Here is a 15956-nt window from a genome sequence, read left to right as displayed (position 1 = left end):
CTGAAATAAACAAGCATAACAGAATATTATGAAAAACTACATGCCAAGAAATTGGACAACCTAGAAGAAAGGGATAAATTGCTAGAAACATATAAACTACCAAAACTTAAACAGGAGGAAAGAGAAAATTATAACAGACTGATAACCAGCAAAGAAATTAAGTCAATAATCAGAAAAATCCCAACAAACAAAAGCACAGGACCAGACGGCTTCACTGGCAGATTCTACCAGATATTTAAAGAAGATTTAACACCTATTATTCATAAACTATTCCAAAATATAGAAAAGGAAGGAAAACTTCAAAATTCATTCTATGAGACCAGCATTACTCTAACACCAAAATGAGATAAAGACAACACTAAAAAAGAGAACTACAGGCCAATATCCCTGATGAGCATGGATGCAAAAATCCTCAACAAAATACTAGCAAACTGAATTCAACAATATGTTTTACAAAAAATCATCCACCATGATTCAGCTGAATTTATTCCTGGTTTGCAAAGGTGGTTCGGTATTCATAAAACAACCAATGTGATACATCAGATTAATAAGAAAAAGGATAAGAAACATATGATCATTACAATAGATGCAAAAAGAGCATTTGACAAAGTACAACATCCATTCATGATAAAAACCTCAACAAAATAGGCTTAGAGGGAACATACCTCAATATAATAAAGGCCATCTATGAAAAACCCACTGCTAACATCATCCTTAATGAGGAAAAACTGAAAGCTCTTCCCTGAGGATCAGGAACAAGACAAGGATGTTCACTATCACCACTTTATTCAACACGGTACTGGAATTCCTAGCCACAGCAATCAGACAACAAAGAAATAAAAGGAATCCAAATTCATAAAGAAGAAGTAAAACCTTCACTACTTGCAGATTACATGATACTCTATACAGAAAACCCTAAAGATTAACCAAGAAATTTCTAGAACTTATAAACAAATTCAGTAAAGTTGCAGGATACAAAACCTAGAGAAATCTGTTGAATTTCTGTACACCAAAAATGAAGCAGCAGAAAGAAATTAATAAACAATCCCATTTATAATTGCACCTAAAATAGTAAGATACCTAGTGATAAACCTAACCAAAGAGATGAAAGACATATACTCTGAAAACTATAAAACACTGACGAAAGAAACTGAAGATGACACAAAAGAATGGAAAGACATTCTATGCTTATGAGTTGGAATAACAAATACTGTTAAAATGTTCATACTATCCACAGCAATCTACAGATTTAATGCAATTCTTATCAAAATACCAACAGTATTTTTCACGGAACTAGAACAAATCACCCTAAAATCTGTATGGAAGCACAAAAGACCCCAAATAGCCAAAGCAACCTTCATAAAGAAAAGCAAAGCTGGAGGCATCACAAGTGCAGACTTCAAGTTATATTACAAAGATGTAGTAATCAAAACAGTATGGTACTGACACAAAAATAAACACAAACATCATTGGAACAGAATAGGAAATCCAGAAATGAACTCACAACTATAAGGTCAATTAATTTTAGACAAAGCAGGAAAGAATATCTAATGTAAAAAAGACAGTCTCTTCAACAAATGGTGTTGTGAAAACTAGATAGCAACATGCAAAGCAATGAAACTGTACCACTATATTACACCATACACAAAAATAAATTCAAAATAGATTAAAGACCTAAATGTGAGACCCAAAATCATAAAAATTCTAGAAGAGAGGACAGGCAATAACCTCTCTGACATCAGCCTTAGCAACTTTTTTCTAGATATGTCTCCTGAGGCAGGGAAAACAAAAGCAGAATTAAACTATTGGGACTTCATCAAAATAAAAGGCTTCTGCATAGCAAAAGAAACAATCAACAAAACTAAAGGCAATCTACAGAATGGGAGAAGATATTTGCAAATGACATATCTGATAAAGGGTTAGTATACAAAAAATATAAAGAACTTATAAAATGCAACCTCTCCTGCAAATAATCCAATTTTAAAAACCTAAAAAATCCAAATAAGACATGAATAGACATTTCTCCAAATGAGACATACAGATGGCCAACAAGACACATTAAAAGATAATCATCATCACTTACCATCAGGGAAATGCAATTCAAAACTACAATGTAGTATCACCTCATACCTGTCAGAATGGCTAAAATCAACAACACAAAAAACAACAGGTGTTGGCTAGAACATGGAGAAAGGGTGACACTGTTGCACTATTGGTGGGAATGTAAACTGTGCAGCAAATGTGGAACACAGTATGGAGTTTCCTCAAAAAGTTAAAAATAGAACTACCCTATGATCCAGCAATTGCATCACAGCATATTTACCCAAAGAATACAAAAACACTAATTCAAAGGGATACCTACACCTATACCTATGTTTATAGCAGCACTATTTACAGTAGCTAAGATATAGAAGTAACCCAGGTGTCCATCAATTGATGAACAGATAAAGAAGATGTGGTGTCTATATAATGGAATATTATTCAGCCATAAAAAAGAATGAAATCTTCCCATTTTCAATGATATGGATAGAGCTAGAGAGTATAACACTAAGTGAAATAAGTCATTCAGAGAAAGACAAATACCATATGATTTCATTCATATGTGGATTTTATAAAACATAACAAGCAAGGGGGAAAGAAAGAGAGAGAGAGAAATCAAGAAACAGACTCTTAATTATAGAGAAGAAACTGATGGTTATCAAAAGGGAGGTGGGACGAGGTATGGATGAAATAGGCAATGGGGATTAAAGAATACACTCAGTATGATGAGCACTGAGTAATGTACAGAATTGTTGAATCACTAGGTTGTACACCTGAAACCAGTATAACACTGTATGTTAACTATACTAGAATTAAATTAAAACATTAATTAAAAAAAGAAAAAGAAGCAAGTGTTAATGGCTGTAGGTTTTGTGTTTTGGAAGGATATGAAGAGAAATTAAGCTGAGCTAAACACAGGAAAGTAAAGTTTATCTGTAATGTTTTATTTATTTAAATATATCTGAAGCAGATATGACAAAATGCTAACACTCATTCATTCTGAGCAGTATATATGCAGTTATTTGGTCGTTGTTTTAGATTCTTCTTTGAGTTTCTAAATATTTTAGATCCTTCAAAATTAAAAAATAAGACAGAAACAACAAAATAAACTTGTAAATGATAAATTTATAATAATAAATTTGAACAAAATGGAGAAATAGAAATTAATACTGTAAATAGCAATTTCTCTGTATACAAGCCATAATAAATTAGCAGAAATAATGATAGAAAAATCCCCTTCAAAAACTTAAAAGCATAACATAAATGTTACTATTGTACAGTCTATACAGATAGACATATAAAGGGTCAGATTCCACACAGCTAGTAAGTATAAGAGGTACTGAAGTAATAAAAATTATTTTAAAGCTACAATAATATTTAAACTTTGTAACTAGGACAGAAAGAGTCAGCCTACAAAATATGGAAAATACATAAATCCCAAAGAGAATCATTCTATATCTATATATAGATATATAACAATTTATACATATTAAATGTGACATCACAGAATAGTGGGAAATAATTATTCAATATTTGTTATTGTGAAAAAATGGAAAGGGAAAACAGTTTAGAAAATTACCTCACACCACACACCAGAAACTCCAGAAATATTAAACAACTAAACATAAGCAATAAAAATGGGAAAAAATCCACTTAAGCACTTATCTAATTTGGGTGGAGAAAAACTTCTTACATGTGAGTTCATCAGAAAAAAATACAAATAGAAAGATATATATAATTACATAAACGTTAATTTGTGCATAAAAGTTCATTTAAAACAGAAACTTCCACATATGCCACAGAAGAAAGGCTTAGTGTCTATTAAATGTATATGTTATCTATACAAATGAATAAGAAACATAGAAGTTCTCAATAGAAAAAAGTATACAGGTCATGAATATATGTTCATAGGAAGGAGGCAAAAGTGACTGAGAAACACGAGAAAGTATTCATGCTCAGCATAATAAAAGAAACAAATTAAAACAGCAAAGATATCATTTGCCTCTATCATACTGGCAGATTTTTTAAAAATGACAATAGCCAGTACTGATAAAGGTATATGAGCAGAAATTGCCCATCTTATACAGTGAGACAACTTCACACATATATCAAGAGCCTTTAAAAATTTAATCCTTAGGTCCAATAATGACTCTTATAAAAACTTATCTTAAGAAAACCATTCACTCAACAAATATCTAGTAAGGATCTACATTGACATAGGTACTGGGAGATGCAATAGTGAATACAAAACAAAGAAAAATCTCCATGCTCAAGGTGCTTACATTTTAAAACGAGGATCTGGACAACAAATTAATAAAATACCTTGGCTATTAGGTTATGATGCAGACCAGGGAGAAAAAAATAAAGCAAGGAAAGAGAAAAGTGAGTGTTAGAGGAGAAAGGTTTACATTTTTATGGATAGTTGTTATAGGAAACCATACCAAGGTAACATTTGCATTAAGACCTAAAAGAGTGAGGTTCAAAAAAGCAAAGATTTATGTATAAAGGGCTATTCATGATAACTTATGATTGGCAATAATTTAAATGGTAATATGGGATTTGTTAAATAATCATAGTAGGTACAAATTATGCAACTGAAAATTATGAAGCCATTAAAAATTGTTTGAAGGCTGGTGAATTACATGGTAAAATGGTCACAGTATAAAACCAATGGAGAAGCCAAATATAAAATAGTACATATATGGTATGATCCCAATTATGCAAACACGGGAACACATCTGGAAGGAAGCAGAGCAAATTGTCTTTGGACTAGGTATTTACAGGTGATATGTGTTTTCTCTCCATTTTTAAAATTTTCTATTATGAGGCTGTTTCATTTTTATGAATAGAAAGAAATTAGAAGTAGATATGACAGTCTTAAAGTTGATTAATAAATGTACAAAATTTTTAAATGGTGGTGCTAATCAACCATGCCTAGAGCACTGGGTCCAGGTTTGAACATTATGTATTAAGGGTGATACTGAAAACTTAAGCGTCTCCTATAGAGGATACTAAAAATATATGTCATATGAGCTCAAGAACTGGCAGTATATGGACTAGGGAAAAGATAAAAAGAAGAAAAAACTATCTTTAAACTTTTAAATGGCTAATTACAGGGAAAGGAAATAGAAATTAGTCAGCATTACTATTGTTCCGAGGAGCAACCAATGGGTTGGTTTCAGAAGATAGATTTCACGTCAATATGAAGAAGTACTTGCTAACAATCACAGTTATCTGGTGGTATTAACCAACCTTTCTTGCAACTATTCACACTGAAAATAGATGACCATATGTATTGGTTGATAGGATTGCTGTTATATGATTGGTAAGGACCCTGCTATTTCTGAGCTCCTCTTACACTATTTAAAAGAGTTATTTTATGCTATGATCACTTACATAATTCCACCCCCACCTATCTCCCCTTCCCTTCCCTTCCCTTCAAAAAAAATCTATGTAATACTTGATTCCTTTTAGGACATTATTTTTAAACAGAAAAGAGTACCCTTCAAAATATACATCCTGGAGATTTTTATTCTTCCTTCTTCTGTGTAGAGTGAAGAGATATTTTGTACAAATATCAATACCTTTAAAATCATATTTTAAGTATAAAAAATATTTTTCTATTACTGACCAATATTTCTCTTGACCATATATCTTCCCCCTAGGAAGAGACTGTCCAGACCACTCCATTTCAGAAGATGAGATAATCACCTTGCCTCTACTCCATAGTATCCTGCACCATTTTCTTTTCAGCGCCCTTATTCATTTTAAAACGAAAAGTGGTGAAAATATCACCCAGTACTCAGAGTTACTACAGATTTTAGAACACAGTCAGTTCTTTTCTTAGCTTTTATGGCAGTGATGATTTCAGCAATCTTAGTAATAGAACAAGGAAAGGGCATTCCTGTGATCTCTTCCAAGCCCTATGAATACTTTCACCAAAATTAGCAACCTTCAGAATTCCATATAAAATCTTTAGTGTTGCTTAAATAAATGACTTGCCTGAAATATCAAGCACTGGACCATGAGAATGTAGTAAAGAACAGAGCATAAACTATAGAACTTTACTGCTAGTAGGGTCTTTATAAATCATCTGGATGTAGTCCAACCGTACTCATTTTACAGCGATGGAAAAAGAAGTTCAAATAAGTAATTTGTCACAGGAAACTGTAAGCATCCAAACCCAGAGTAGAATCTAGACCAGGTTATCTGAAATTTCATTATTATCTGAAATATTTTTAATATCTAATTCTTCATATTTTTTTCTTATCAAGCATCTTTTTCTACCCTGTTGAATTGGGAGTATAAAGAAGATCTGGAAAGAGTGCTGACTCATTGAGAATTTCAGTTAAGCAATATAACATATAACCTGGTTTCAAGTAATCCTGTGCTTTTGTGGACTTGAGGCTGGAGGGAATCTTATCTTTCCTTACAGCACTATTATCTGCCAAACAACAGCAAAATGAATACGAGCATCCAGTCTTAACAGTTAGTAAGCACCATGAGCATCATAGTGGGGAGGACTATTAGAATCTGGGTGTTACAGCAATAGCACTGCTAGGAATTTATCCAAGGGATACAGGAGTACTGATGCATAGGGGCACCTGTACCCCAATGTTTATAGCGGCACTCTCAACAATAGCCAAATTATGGAAAGAGCCTAAATGTCCATCAACTGATGAATGGATAAAGAAATTGTGGTTTATATACACAATGGAATACTACGTGGCAATGAGAAAAAATGAAATATGGCCTTTTGTAGCAACATGGATGGAACTGGAGAGTGTGATGCTAAGTGAAATAAGCCATACAGAGAAAGACAGATACCATATGGTTTCACTCTTATGTGGATCCTGAGAAACTTAACAGAAACCCATGGGGGAGGGGAAGGAAAAAAAAAAAAAGAGGTTAGAGTGGGAGAGAGCCAAAGCATTAGAGACTGTTAAAAACTGAGAACAAACTGAGGGTTGATGGGGGGTGGGAGGGAGGGCAGGGTGGGAGGGAGGGCAGGGTGGGTGATGGGTATTGAGGAGGGCACCTTTTGGGATGAGCACTGGGTGTTGTATGGAAACCAATTTGACAGTAAATTTCATATATTAAAAAATAAAAAAAATAAAAAAAAAAAAAATCTTAAGCAAAGGAAAAAAAAAAAAAAAAAGAATCTGGGTGTTATTTATCAGTATAAAATTCTACTGAAAAGTCTAATAATCTTGGCAACACATTCCTTCTTTTTTATTATTATTATTTTTAATGTTTTACTTATTTATCAGGAAGAAAGACAGAGCATGAGGGGGTAGCGGCAGAGAGAGAGGGAGACACAGAATCCAAAGCAGGCTCCAGGCTCTGAGTTGTCAGTGCAGACCTCTGACGCAGTGCTTGAACTCACGAACTGCGAGATCATGACCTGAGCTGAAGTCGGATGCTTAACCAACTAAGTCACCCAGGTGCCCCCTGACCACACATTCCTTCTTAAAGCAGTATATTTTCCTCTATACACCTATCACAATGTACGACTATATAATTTAATAGTTTGTAGAATAAGGGCTATCTCACTACCTAAACCATGGGCCCCAAAGTGGCAACAACCATGTTTATTTTGCTCATCATTATATTCTCCATGTTCAGTAAATGGTATGTATTCAATAAATATTTATCCAACCAATGGATGAGGCCTCTCCTCTCTTGGCTCTTTCATTATACTGTATTCTCCTAATGTTCCTTCCACATATCTGCCCTCTCCTCTGTAGCCTTTGTTTTTTATTTTTGTTTTCCCATATCATACAGCATAATCATTACCCTGAGAAAAGATCTCTGGATCTCTTCTTTCTACTTCAAGTATTTCCTCTATATCAATGACTCTCAAAACAGTTGACTTCTTTTGAGAGCTCCAATTCCACATTTCTTTCAACTGTACCTAGTACATTTTGCTAGACTGTGTGACCTCAGTCAAATCAAGTCACTCCCCATCTCAAGATCAGTTAGCTCGGGGCGCCTGGGTGGCGCAGTCGGTTAAGCGTCCGACTTCAGCCAGGTCACGATCTCGCGGTCCGTGAGTTCGAGCCCCGTGTCAGGCTCTGGGCTGATGGCTCGGAGCCTGGAGCCTGTTTCCGATTCTGTGTCTCCCTCTCTCTCTGCCCCTCCCCCGTTCATGCTCTGTCTCTCTCTGTCCCAAAAATAAAATAAAAAACGTTGAAAAAAAAAATTTAAAAAAAAAAAAAAAAAAAAAAAAGATCAGTTAGCTCATCCATAAAATGAGGGAGTTGCCTCTCTACTGCATATAGGAGAATGTTCTAATTCTCCAAGCTAGCATTTAATATCATTTACAGTCAAGCTTTCTACAGATGTTGCCAAATACTTCTCACATACTTTTACCATATGTTTTACTCCAACACAACTGAGATCCTCATTGTTCCTAATACATGTCCTCTGCTTTTCTGGCATCTTCCTAGAACACCTTTCCCATCCCCCAAACTCTGCATCTCCAAAGTTTGCCTAATCTTTGAAGTGCAATTCAAACACCACTTCTGGGAAGGTGTCTTTGATCTCCTTTGCCTCTCTTTAATGTGTGTGGATTTCATTCTCCTAGTATTATAGTTGTTTATTTCTTCTCTCTCTTACTTGACCCTGTCATCTTGGAGGGCAAGGGCTATTCCTAAATCAGCCTGTATTCCACATTGCCTTTGGTTCATAGCACTTAGTAACCTTATACTGAATGGATTCAGTTTAGGTTATATCAGTCATCCTGCTTAAAAAGCCTTTAATCAGTCCCTGCATTTCTGGAAAATCCTTACAATGTCCCACTTCGGCCACACCAGCTTTTGTTCAATTTTTCAAATTCACTATGCATCTCAGGGCTCTCATGCATGTTCTTTTCTTCATCTACAAAACTGCTCCAACCCCATAATCCCAACCCACCCCCATGTCTCTACACACCCTTAATATCACTTCATCAAGGAAGCTTTTCTTAAACCCCAAGCTAGATCAGTTTTTTCTGTTATATACCTTCATAACCCCACCTTCATACTTTTCTTTCATAGCATTTATTACTAACTGAAATAACAGTTGTGTGAGTATCTGATTTATGGCTACTTCACCATCAAACTGTAAACTCCAAGTAAGCAAGGGCCTTGTTTGTTTTCTCACCGTTGTACCATCTGCATTGTGCTTAATCACATCACTGAACAAATAACCGTTGAACCCACTGAATTGATGAACAAGTGATTTAAAGGTAAAGACTTGGGACTTAGAGTGCACAAAATCTTGGCCTGGCTTGATATAATTCCTTTAAAGTAAACTTGGGATGCCAGGTAAAGTGGCCTTATAGCCACCATTAGAAATTTATACAATAGGATAAACAATGTTTCCCCAGTTCTGGAAGGAAACCAAAATTTCCTTTCTTTAATGAATGTATAGCTCCAAAAGGCATAACTAACACCAAGTGCCTTGCTCATTCACTTAACATTTATTAAACACCTACTCTATACCACACACTAGGCTAGTGGCTGATAGTACAATAAACTGGAATGACATAGCCCCCTACTTGCTTGGAATATATAGTCTCAGAGTGGCATTTATGGAAGCTTTAAAAAAAATCCTTTTTGACAGTCACAGCATCTAAGTAATGCTACTTTGTAAGGATATTAAGTTCTCCATCAAAGGAGACATTTAACCTAAGGGTGAAAGTGGTAGCAGAGTCACACAGCAGAAGCGTGCTGGGCCCATAACCTCAGGGTGAAAAATAATTTGGCAAAAATGATTTAGAAATTATAACTGGGCCCAATCTGGGCCTCTTAGCAGTAGCCTAGACCAGTGCTGTTCAAAGTGTGATCTGCCAATGAATGCCTGTCTGCAAACTTTTATTGCCAAGCAGCAATGACCTAGGTGCAGAAATTGAGAATAAGTACTTATAAAATATTATAGAAATTTAAAGATAATTCTTATGTTTGTTGAATCTACTAATAAAAATGTGAGCTTATATTTTGTTTCTCTTTTCTTTCATATTCTAATAACCCATAATGTATTTTACTAAAGTAGCAGTCTGTCATGGATTGGAAAATTTTTAAAAACTGGTCTTTCAACAAGGTAGTTTGAAAACCACTGGAACAGCAGATTCAGGCTTACCTGGCAGTTTGTTAAAATGGAAAATCTCAGGTTGTACCCCAGACCCTCTGAGTTAGAATTAGCATTTTAACAAGATCCGCAGGAGATTCATTTGGACATAAAAGTTTGAGAAACACTGGCCTGGATGATTTCTGAAGCCCTTAGAACCCTGACATTTTATAATTTACTTCAGATAGAGAAGTATAGAGCTGAAAGACCTTTGGTGATACAATCCACCTCATCATTTTTAGATGGAAAAACTGAGGTCCATGGAGAGGGACTTATGTGTCCAAGGTAATTGGCAAATTAGCAGAGCTAGGAATAGAACTCAAGTTTCCTAACACCCAGATCAGTTTTAGAACACTAGATGCTCACTCCTATTCCACCCAATCCCACTCTGTGGGATTCCATCAGTGATGTCATTGTTTCTGAAATACTTTCTGATACAAGAATTTATTCTTCTTCCTTCTATATATTGTGTGGACCTTGAATCTCCACTATTTCAAGTGTCTCCTTTTTGATAATTGCCCTTAACCCCTGTTCTCAAATCTTCCCATATGCCTATTGTTTGGCTGCTATTTGGACATTCTGGGGCTTCAGAAGGACTAGTACTAAACTGATTTTTGGTCTTTAGGGAAAAAAGAGAGATTCTTTATTCCCATGAGTCCACTTGATACCAAATAGCAAGCTTTTCCAAGGAAGAGAACATACACTATCCAGGCTGCTTTAGAAAGCTCAGTGTTCTCACTGTGTGGCTGACAAGAGAATGGGATACTGGGCCATATTAATAAAAGTCTAGCTTCCAAAATGAGGCAAATGATGATCCTTTAGTTGCAGTCTTATCAGATCTGAGGCCTGAGGGAAGAGGTATGATTGCTGTCTTCAACTAAGAAGAAGCAAATTTGTTGCAGCTAGTCCCAAAGAACCTATGAATACAAGTTACAGGGAGACAGACCCTGGCTTATAATGGGAGCTACATTCTGGCAATCAGAATTATTCAAAGATAAAAAAGAAGCCATCTAATGAGCTTTCTGTCACTGCAGGGAGATCAAATAGAAATAAGTCAATGAATTGAATGCTTAGGAAAAATTCAAGAACTTGGTGGAGAAGCAAAGCTTAATGACCTTCCAGTTCCAAGGTTTTAATAATCTAAAAATTTCAGGACAAGGTGACTCTAAGCTCTCAGAAAATAAGGGCAAGATCTGGTCCTGAAAAAAAGCAGTCTTTTGCTGAATGTGAGATGGATGAGGCTACAACAGTGGAAAAGTGAAGTCTTTCCAGGTATCCTTTTCAAAGGAAAGCAGGCTGGCCAAGGAAAACCTTTTAGGCAGCTCCTCCAGGAAACCCAGGTGAGAGTTCCACAATGACCAGCCACTATGCCCCACTCTAAGTTCCTGTTACTCTACACAAAGGTTAGGCTACTACTTTCCTTTTTTTTTTTTTTTTTTTTTCCGCCAAGCAGTACCCTTCCTACCACACATCCACTTGCCTAACCGACAAAGGTGCAAAATTTTCCCCAAGGAGGAAGTAGGGCTTAATGGTCAAGACCAAGCATTTTGGAACCAGGTTGCCTGTGTTTTAATCCCCAGCTGGGACATTTAATTACTCTGTAACCTCGGACACGTTATTCAACCTGTGCTTCAGTTTCCTCATCAGTAAACCAAGGATAATAGTAGTATCTGCTTCATAGTGTTGATATAAGAATACACATTAGACCCTAAGCCTAAGATCCAAAACATACCAAGCACTCAGCAATGTTAGCAATTAGTATGTTGATGTAATAATTGCTACCATGGGCATGGCAGTGTTGCTAACTGAAAAAGCTCCCATCAAGCAACTAGACCCCTTCTCTTACCAGTTCAGAGGGGATATATTACAAGACCTTCAGCCAGTCCTTGCATAGCTCCAGACATCCAGAACCTGCTGATCCTCAATAAACCATACATTTCACACCAGGAATTCTGGCTTCTCACCCTGCTCTAAATCCAAAAGCCACCCCTCCCCCAATTCTCCTGCCTATGCCATCCTCAGCCACAATTAGAGAAGCAGCAAACTGGGAAGCCAATTCCAGACAAACCATCAGGTGTTTCTTCCCTCTCAAGGACACTGCTGGACTTAATACCATGATGCCTGCCAGTGGGATGGGGTAGGGTATCTAAATCCCTGGTCTGGCATGTCTGCTTTACTACCTAGGATGGAGAGAGGGCAAGCAATGGGGCTCCCCATTGGGAAGCAAGAAAAGCCTCCCAAGTTTGTTAAGGAACTCAGGCCCAACCCCACAATGAACCCCTTAAAGGAAGGGGGGAGGTCTCAACCTGCTTTCAAAGGAAGCAGTTATTTACAACTTTCTACTCACTTGCATCTGCAAAAGGTAATAGGGAGATGGAGAAAAGGGCTGCATGGTATTCTCCCTCTTTCTCAATTCCAGCAATGAGAAACAGCTGCAGAGAAAGAGTTAAAGGAGGAAGGAAGCTCCAGCCATTACCCCATCCCCGTGCCTTGGGCTGTCTGGGGGGTCATGACAGTGCTGTCTGCTCTGGCTAAGGGACACTGGGTGGCTTTCTGCAGCAGCTGCCAGGCCCCCCAAGCAATTTGCAAGGTCAAGGCTGACCTGTTTCCAAAAAGGAACAAAACAATTCACTGACAATGAATCGCGCATACAACCACATCGCAACCCCCCTCCCCAAATCAGGTTTTACCCCAGTGCCTCCCTGCCCAGATGCCAACTCTGGGCTTCCACCAGCCCCACTGGGGGAACCCAGGATAGCATCACAGCTGCAGAGCATGTCTCAGCCTCCCCGGCCAACCCAAGGAGACTCTCAGTACGGGGGAGAGATGCTATCGCTAAAGGAGACCTGAGCTTGGGGGAGGGGGAAGGAGGGACATCTGTGTTCCTTACCAAGCGCCACAATCACTTCCCCGAAGCGGAGAGAAGAGAAGAATGAATGAATTGAAACAAGTTGGAGGTTGAGTCCTCACGGAGCTCGGCTTCCTCGTCTCTTTCTCTGGGTCTTTCTCCTGGTCCCTCTCTCGTCTCTCTGGTTTGCTCGCTAGCTTGCGCGCGCTCACGCTCTCCCTCTCCCTCCCTCTCCTCCCCCTCTCCCTCTCTCTCTCTCTTTCTCCCGCCTCTCCCTATCTCTTCTCTATTCCCTCCTCCCCTCCCCCTTTGCTGGCTTTAGATTCACCATTGCCTAGTGCTGAGCACGCGGCTGTGCTGGGGCTCCGAATACAGTGCTGCAAGGATTTGGATCTGTGGTTGTTTCAGGAAAGACTAAAGTAGTATTTTATTATTTAATGTTTCCAGCAGAAAAAATAAAGGGAAGCTCAGAAGAAAGGGTAGGAGCAGAGGAACCAAGGGGAAGAGAAAGAGAACAAAATGGTAAGAGCAGTGAATAGGAGGATAAAGGAAGTATGGATTACCATGCTGATGTGTAATGCTTGCTAGCTGCTCCAAGACGGAAAATAAATGGTCTGTCTCCCTTATATCCCTATGGGTGTGCCTTCTTAGCTTAGGCTCCAAATAAAGGTTTCACAATCCTGTCTGTTCACATTCCATCTCTGAGGACAATAACAGCTTTACAAAATTACATCAAAGAGGTTGTCATGCCCCCTCCACTCAAAAGAAAGGGCTCAGCCACATTGATCCCCTAATGACCTAACTGCCACCTCCACCCCCAACCAAGTAGAAGTGTAAACCCAGTTCAGAATTGTCAGTTGGAGCTTCCCTCCAGGCAAAACAGACAAGCAGCAGAACCACAATGTTTTCCTTTCAAAAACCTCAGAAGGGAATATAGGTATAGGGAAGTGTGCAAACCCACATCTGAGTTTGCCCATGGGGGAATAGGACAGAGAAGAGACGGAGATTAGTAAACTCAAAATATAAAAGAATTGTGTTCCCTTTGGGGGAAAAAACTGGGCAAAGTACAATAACAGTGCAACAGAGGGTAGAAGGAGACCTAGGCTAAGAATAAAATAAAGGAACTTAGATTTGAGTCCTGCCTCTCAAAATTGCTCCACTGTATCTTTGACAAGTCACTTGTTTAATCTGGCTCTCATCTTCAATGGTAAAATGAATGGTGATAGATGTAGATAATCTTAAAAGATGCTTTGACACCTAATAATCTATGCTTTAGAAAGGAAAAATCCCAAGTGATGAAGACATCTGTTAATAGTGAAAAATACACTACCAAATTTCAAATGTTCTCCCAAGATGGGTCCCCAAATGGGACCCCAAATCACACTAACATGACATTCCATTTTGAATGTTTTAAGGGCAATATGAAAATGAGCATGTGTGTAAAAAGCTGCTCCTATCCTACATATAATAATTAGCATAAAAGTACTGACCTCAATGTACATACAATGACTGAGGTGTGGTAGGCATTTAAAATTTTTCCCACAGTGGGCTATTTTTATCCCCCTACCCAAAATTCCCAATACTCTACTCTTGTCCAGTGAGGAACATGTGCTCCACTTCAACTGTATACTTCTTCTAAAACATATACCCATATACTGAGTATAGAGAGAGACAGGGATCCATAGGCTCAGAGTCACTGAGTTAAAAGGACCCAGAAAGATAACCAACTCATTATGCAGAAACAGAAACTGGCCTGCAGGAAAAAATATAGCTCATATAATCTCATAGTGAATCAGTGACAAAATCAAGCACCTAGTCTGCTGGTCCCAGATACAGTATTTTTGTCCACCAAAGCAACATGTAAGCTGTACATAAAGCAAGTGTATTTGTTTGCATAAATGTCTGTTGGATTTGATTGATTAACAAAATGGCAAAAAAATGCTATGAACTGGCATAAGGCTGCTATGTTATTTCCTAGGTCTGCCATAACAAATAACAATAAATTTGGTGGCTTAAAACAACAAAAAAAATTTTGTCTCACAGTTCTGGAGGCATGAAGTCTGACATCAAAGAGGTGGCAGGGCCACATTTCCCCCAAAGGCTGTAGAGGAGACTTTTTCCTTGCTTACTCCAGCTTCTGGTAGCTCCTGAAATCCCTTGGCTTGTAGAAGAATCACTCTAATCTCTGCCTCATTCTTCAAATTGTCTTCTCCTCTGTGTCTCTGTATGACCAGATTTCCCCATATTTTTTGTTATAAATACACCAGTCATTGGATTAAGGCCCACCCTAAATCCAGAATGATTTCATCTTGAGATCTTTAATGACTTCTGCAAAGATCACATGTCCAAATAAGATCAAATCCTTAGACTCTGGGTGGACAAAAATTTGGGGGACATGCTATTCAACCCACTACAGTGGCCAACTTTTTTTGTGTGAAATAAATATACTAAACAAATAAACCATCTATGATATCATTTTTAAAGAAAAGATATTTTAATAAACATAAGCTAGATGAAGATAATCTCATAATAAAAGCTATTATTTAAATCACATAATTTTAGCTCTGTGTAAAATTAATAGCATTTTCATAAATATTCCCCATCCACTGTAAACCACCAAAAATTTTTACTAGGACCACTTCTAGTAGTGATGGAGCAGTTTTTATCAAGCAGATAATAACAATAAACTCTGGACAAAAATAAACAAAACAACAATCTGAATGCATTGGAAAGTGATCATAAGTAGACATAAATTGGGAGAGAGTTGATGATGGAAGGTTGACAATCATAAGAAAGGTACAATACCATGTGAATTTGCATTTTCTAAGAAATTTTTGCTCCATGAGGCAGGCTCCAGGCCAAAACAGTAACTAAAACTTGTAGAAACTACAAGTGTTGCAGCTGTTAAATGTTTAACAACTGGTTCTTCAGGAAAAAATAAAATCCTGATTTATAATAT

The 15956-nt window shown here is 37.4% G+C and overlaps 1 protein-coding gene across 1 annotated transcript in view; it reads right to left on the bottom strand.

Moving 5' to 3' along the window:
• The window catches only part of GABRA3 (gamma-aminobutyric acid type A receptor subunit alpha3), a 335334-nt gene extending 322103 nt beyond the window's left edge, over window positions 1–13231 (bottom strand). Inside the window, exon 1 of the mRNA XM_081793915.1 lies at window positions 13040–13231. The gene's annotated coding sequence lies outside the window, so the exon portion shown is untranslated. The remainder of the gene's footprint in view (window positions 1–13039) is intronic.
• Window positions 13232–15956: the final 2725 nt, after the last annotated feature.

Source organism: Panthera onca, chromosome X, assembly GCF_046562875.1.
Source record: "Panthera onca isolate mPanOnc1 chromosome X, mPanOnc1 haplotype 2, whole genome shotgun sequence".
Lineage (NCBI taxonomy): Eukaryota > Metazoa > Chordata > Mammalia > Carnivora > Felidae > Panthera > Panthera onca.
The sequence above is the reverse complement of the archived record's forward strand: the minus strand, read 5'-3'. Positions and strand labels throughout refer to the sequence as shown.